Source organism: Salmo trutta, unplaced genomic scaffold, assembly GCF_901001165.1.
Source record: "Salmo trutta unplaced genomic scaffold, fSalTru1.1, whole genome shotgun sequence".
In the NCBI taxonomy this organism is placed as follows: domain Eukaryota; kingdom Metazoa; phylum Chordata; class Actinopteri; order Salmoniformes; family Salmonidae; genus Salmo; species Salmo trutta.
The window spans coordinates 837-7,635 of record NW_021822398.1 but is presented as its reverse complement, the minus strand read 5'-3'; the positions used below and the strand labels follow the sequence as shown (position 1 = coordinate 7,635).

General features: G+C 43.4%; 1 long non-coding RNA gene across 1 annotated transcript; it reads left to right on the top strand.

Moving 5' to 3' along the window:
- Positions 1–589: 589 nt before the first annotated feature.
- LOC115182136 (uncharacterized) lies at positions 590–1,437 on the top strand. The gene is made up of 2 exons (XR_003873629.1): positions 590–640; positions 1,321–1,437. It is a non-coding gene; the product is annotated as an uncharacterized LOC115182136 (long non-coding RNA).
- Positions 1,438–6,799: the final 5,362 nt, after the last annotated feature.

Genomic DNA, 6,799 nt, shown 5'->3' with positions numbered 1-6,799 from the left:
TCACTGTGTTAACCACAACCAACATGCTGGATCTCTGTTTAGTTGTCACTGTGTTGACCACAACCAACATGCTGGATATCTGTTTAGGACGTCACTGTGTTAACCACAACCAACATGCTGGATCTCTGTTTAGTTGTCACTGTGTTAACCACAACCAACATGTTGGATCTCTGTTTAGTTGTCACTGTGTTAACCACAACCAACATGCTGGATCTCTGTTTAGTTGTTACTGTGTTAACCACAACCAACATGCTGGATCTCTGTTTAGTTGTCACTGTGTTAACCACAACAAACATGCTGGATCTCTGTTTAGTTGTCACTGTGTTAACCACAATCAACATGCTGGATCTCTGTTTAGTTGTCACTATGTTAACCACAACCAACATGCTGGATCTCTGTTTAGGACGTCACTGTGTTAACCACAACCAACATGTTGGATCTCTGTTTACAGGGGTCAGTGCTCTAAAATGAGTCTCTCTGGGGAGAGAGAGGAGGGGGGCCCTGCCTCTAAAATGAGTCTCTCTGGGGAGAGAGAGGAGGGGGTCCCTGCCTCTAAAATGAGTCTCTCTGGGGAGAGAGAGGAGGGGGGCCCTGCTTCCAAAATGCATCTCTCTGGGGGACATGACACCAAAGCTAAGAGGTAAGATGACAATTTTATGAATAATTCATTCAGTTTATTTCCAAAATAAATAGCTATCTTAAGGTGTAATCAGTTACTGTAAATCTCTCTGGATAAGAGCTTCTGCTAAATCAGGGGTTCTCAATCCGGGGTCTGTGGAGGTACTGCAGGGGTTCTGCAGGAAGCGTGGGGAGTGGTGGTGTATCCAGGGAGAAAACTAAACTAATATTCTGAAATGTCATTGTGGTCTTATGTTCCCATCTATTGGAATTATTTAGCAACTGCAGTAGTGCTGAAAAAATGTGTTATTCCTTACTAAAGTAGTAATTACTCAGAATTACTAGTTAATTTTATCACTTACAGTCATAAAATAAGAACTTATAGCATAGCAAACAATTAAACTGACATAAACCAAATTAATTACCAAATTGAGCCGGTCGGTCACATTTGAGAGTGAGGGAGATATATAGCATTTTGCATAAAAAAACATGATTTTTGTCTCTCTGAAATGAAACCATCAAGTAATAGATTTTAAACAAATCCTTGTCGGTGAGAGATGTAATAATTAATACATAATTTCTTTAAACAATAAAAGCTCATTTCTGTAAAGTGATATGTTGCGTTTTGGAACTCTTCTTATGTTTCCCCATCTGAGATCAGAGTAGATGAGAGATATAATGTTTGTCTCTGTTGTGTTGAAGACCAATCAAGCAGGAGAGACCAGCCTCCCCTGTACCCAGCTGTGTGTCCATGAAGAGTGACTGGTCTATGGATCCTCCTATACTGTTTAGAGAGGGAGACTTTTCTACTGAACAAAGGTAAGAAGAACTCATGGGTCATGGTCAGTGAGTAAAACAACACTGTCTCTAGTCATTTCTCCTCTACCATTTTCACATTTCATTTAGTTGTTTTCATAATCCATAGGCTAACCCTTTTGTCCATTTTCATAGTCCTAAAACAATATTAAACACAACATTCCCTCTGTGTGTGTGTGTGTGCTCTCCCTGGATGAGGAGATGTAATCTCTATCCTGATTGCCTAGTCACTTTTACCCCTACCTACATGTACATATTACCTCAATTACCTCAACTACCTGGTACCCCTGCACATTGACTCAGTACTGGTGCTCCTTATAGTCTCATTATTACCTCAACTACCTGGTACCCCTGCACATTGACTCAGTACTGGTACTCCTTATAGTCTCATTATTACCTCAACTACCTGGTACCCCTGCACATTGACTCAGTACTGGTACTCCTTATAGTCTCATTATTACCTCAACTACCTGGTACCCCTGCACATTGACTCAGTACTGGTACTCCTTATAGTGTCAGTATTACCTCAACTACCTGGTACCCCTGCACATTGACTCAGTACTGGTACTCCTTATAGTCTCATTATTACCTCAACTACCTGGTACCCCTGCACATTGACTCAGTACTGGTACTCCTTATAGTCTCATTATTACCTCAACTACCTGGTACCCCTGCACATTGACTCAGTACTGGTACTCCTTATAGTCTCATTATTACCCCAACTACCTGGTACCACTGCACATTGACTCAGTACTGGTACTCCTTATATCCTCATTATTACCTCAACTACCTGGTACCCCTGCACATTGACTCAGTACTGGTACTCATTATAGTCTCATTATTACCTCAACTACCTGGTACCCCTGCACATTGACTCAGTACTGGTACTCCTTATAGTCTCATTATTACCTCAACTACCTGGTACCCCTGCACATTGACTCAGTACTGGTACTCCTTATAGTCTCATTATTACCTCAACTACCTGGTACCCCTGGACATTGACTCAGTACTGGTACTCCTTATAGTCTCATTATTACCTCAACTACCTGGTACCCCTGCACATTGACTCAGTACTGGTACTCCTTATAGTCTCATTATTCCCTCAACTACCTGGTACCCCTGCACATTGACTCAGTACTGGTACTCCTTATAGTCTCATTATTACCTCAACTACCTGGTACCCCTGCACATTGACTCAGTACTGGTACTCCTTATAGTCTCATTATTACCTCAACTACCTGGTACCCCTGCACATTGACTCAGTACTGGTACTCCTTATAGTCTCATTATTACCTCAACTACCTGGTACCCCTGCACATTGACTCAGTACTGGTACTCCTTATAGTCTCATTATTACCTCAACTACCTGGTACCCCTGCACATTGACTCAGTACTGGTACTCCTTATAGTCTCATTATTACCTCAACTACCTGGTACCCCTGCACATTGACTCAGTACTGGTACTCCTTATAGTCTCATTATTACCTCAACTACCTGGTACCCCTGCACATTGACTCAGTACTGGTACTCCTTATAGTCTCATTATTACCTCAACTACCTGGTACCCCTGCACATTGACTAAGTACTGGTACTCCTTATAGTCTCATTATTACCTCAACTACCTGGTACCCCTGCACATTGACTCAGTACTGGTACTCCTTATAGCCTCAATATTACCTCAACTACCTGGTACCCCTGCACATTGACTCAGTACTGGTACTCCTTATAGTCTCATTATTACCTCAACTACCTGGTACCCCTGCACATTGACTCAGTACTGGTACTCCTTATAGTCTCATTATTACCTCAACTACCTGGTACCCCTGCACATTGACTCAGTACTGGTACTCCTTATAGCCTCATTATTACCTCAACTACCTGGTACCCCTGCACATTGACTCAGTACTGGTACTCCTTATAGTCTCATTATTACCTCAACTACCTGGTACCCCTGCACATTGACTCAGTACTGGTACTCCTTATAGTCTCATTATTACCTCAACTACCTGGTACCCTTGCACATTGACTCAGTACTGGTACTCCTTATATTCTCATTATTACCTCAACTACCTGGTACCCCTGCACATTGACTCAGTACTGGTACTCCTTATAGTCTCATTATTACCTCAACTACCTGGTACCCCTGCACATTGACTCAGTACTGGTACTCCTTATAGTCTCATTATTACCTCAACTACCTGGTACCCCTGCACATTGACTCAGTACTGGTACTCCTTATAGCTTCATTATTACCTCAACTACCTGGTACCCCTGCACATTGACTCAGTACTGGTTCTCCTTATAGTCTCATTATTACCTCAACTACCTGGTACCCCTGCACATTGACTCAGTACTGGTACTCCTTATAGTCTCATTATTACCTCAACTACCTGGTACCCCTGCACATTGACTCAGTACTGGTACTCCTTATAGCCTCATTATTACCTCAACTACCTGGTACCCCTGCACATTGACTCAGTACTGGTACTCCTTATAGTCTCATTATTACCTCAACTACCTGGTACCCCTGGACATTGACTCAGTACTGGTACTCCTTATAGTCTCATTATTACCTCAACTACCTGGTACCCCTGCACATTGACTCAGTACTGGTACTCCTTATAGTCTCATTATTACCTCAACTACCTGGTACCCCTGCACATTGACTCAGTACTGGTACTCCTTATAGTCTCATTATTACCTCAACTACCTGGTACCCCTGCACATTGACTCAGTACTGGTACTCCTTATAGTCTCATTATTACCTCAACTACCTGGTACCCCTGTGTCGTGACGTTGTATTAGTTAATGTGACGACTGTTGCTCATCGAATGATTAACGGTTTATAATTACGTGATTAAATGAATTAAGCAATGAATCAAGCAATTATTAACTCATTAACCTGGGGCACCATGGGAACATTGTTTTGATTGAGTTTCTATTTCCCAAATTAACTCAAAGGATGTCAGAATATCGATTACAACAGTCGCTAAATTAATCAATTTCCTCTACAGTCTCATAATCTGAAAGTCGTATAATCCGGGAATCTGCACGGACCCGGGCTTTACCACTGAATTTACCACACCAATCTTAGTTGATTATTTATTTACTAGCAAGCTAAAATGATGATAAAATGCACATACACAAAACACAGTCTAGCTATTGATTAGGACTTAGTATAACGGGCCAACACACTATGGCGCTTGTTACCCAAAATGGGGATTTTAAAGAGAGAGAAAGAAAGGAAGTACACGAGAGAAATATACATTTGGGTTCATTTGTCAGCCATGCTTATTTAACTAGCCTTGCCCCGAACTGCCGCTCTTATGGGTCAGAATATAATGATGTAATTACGTGTTGGAGTTCTCAGGTGGGAAGCTCCGCGTGGGTCGTTTAGGCTTCTAAATGACGCAGTTCTCCGGCGCAACTCTCTGGTTGTCCTCACGATGTCAGTGTCCTTCTTGGCTAAGTGGTCTGATCCTGACCCTTGATCGGAAAGGGGTCTTCTGAGGACAGACAGCTCTGTAGCTCAGAGCTCACAGCTTCGGCTCGAATGGTGTCGATACCACGATTCAATGGAGAGTGGAGGCTGGGTGGTTCGGCTTGAATTCACCCGCTTAGACACAGCTACTCGTCCGTAGCTCGTGTAGAAAAATATTTCTTTGTCTTCAACCTTGTGTTTCGTTTTGGGGTTCGTCGACTTTGTTAGACCTTAGCTGCAGCTTGGGGTCAATAGTCTTCTCTGTTAATTCTTCACTCTCCTGTCTTATACCCTCGGGTCAGAAGTGGGTGTAACAGCCTTTAGGGCAATTCTCTGGGCAACCAAGTAAAGGGGGCAAGTCTTAGATTTGGCTAAAAATCCGATTTTAGACACTAACTTCACATTTCATCTTTATCAAAACATTCTGTTTGATTTGGATATTTTCCAAACAGCGTACAATGTATAAACATCAGGCATATACTGGGAAAACTCTTAAAGGTACAATGTTTTCATAATAACGTCATCTCTTAACCTTTAAAAACAAATACAAAAGTTACATACATTTTAATATTCCCCTTTTCATCATAACCACCATTGTGGCTGACGGAAACCATTGTTCCAAAGTCCCTTTATTGCATGTTTAATGTTCTGAGGCCAGTTCTCCATTGTTAGGACAAAGGAATTTCTCTGTATTATGGGCATGAGGTGTCATAAAACCCCCACATCTTCAGACCCCTAGATCTCTCCTCCTCTGTTGGGGGTTTGGGAGATAATCTGTAGGGTGGTGGTCTCCTGTACCCTGACCTAATCAGGACAGTCATGACAGTCCCCCCTCTGGTAGGTTCAACTTGGAATGATTCTGCATGTTGCAACCCACCATAAGAATGACCATCGGATGTCCTGGTCTGTGGATCATCAGAGCAGCCCCCCCCCCCTTTAGTGGTTCCCCCTGGTAGGCTTTCCGCAAGCTGTGGATCACCACCAGAATGGATCAAGGAGGTCTGGCAGTGGCTCTGTGTTCCGGCCCGTCGTCCGGTTATCCCGGTTAGTGGACCTAGGCAGTAACTTGGCAGACGTTAATAACGCACAACACTCAGGCAATACATCATTACATTTCCTCCCCAAACGAGCGGTGTCTTGGCTCTAAGGCTTCCTAAGTGTCAAAGGTAATGAAACGAAAAATTGGAATAAAAACATAAAAGTATACAAAATATGTCTACCACACCTTAATCATCTAATATGGACTATGTTCTATATATGTCCAAGGCCTTGGCTAAATAGCTCTATCATGGCATTGTCTCTAATGTCGTGTCTAGGTTGATCCTACTTGCAGGTGGGTAGTTAAGGCACTTGGAAAAACTTGGCCCCTGAAGGCCAAAGCTTACATTAGGGACATTACTGGGCTGACCTAGCGAGTTCGGGAGAGGAGGCTGGGACCGGGCCCTGTAAGAGGGTTTCCGGATCCATTGCCACCTTTCCAAAAATCGGGATCGCTTCCGTCCCACGGGTGATCCTAGTATAAGACCTCATTAGGTCTTCCATTGCACGTGTGCGCCTGTGTACGTAGTAGGTGCACACGCCAAGGGAAATGAGACCAAGGATCATGGTAACAGTCAGGATACTGTCCGGCACCGTCCAAGAGCGGGCGACAGACCAATCTTTTGGTCTGTAGTCAGTCGGGTCGACTAACAGTGCCTCATCCAGTACGCTAAGATCAACAGTCATGGGTCCCTCGTACTGGATTTGGTATTGAATAGCTTGTGGTAACTCAAGGGAACGTTTAGCAAAAGCGTCTGGCATTTCAATCTCTGGGTCTATCCGGTCGTCGGGAAGGTGGTATAGAGCGAGGTCGTCTACGTGAATAATCGCCCCCTCTGGTACCGT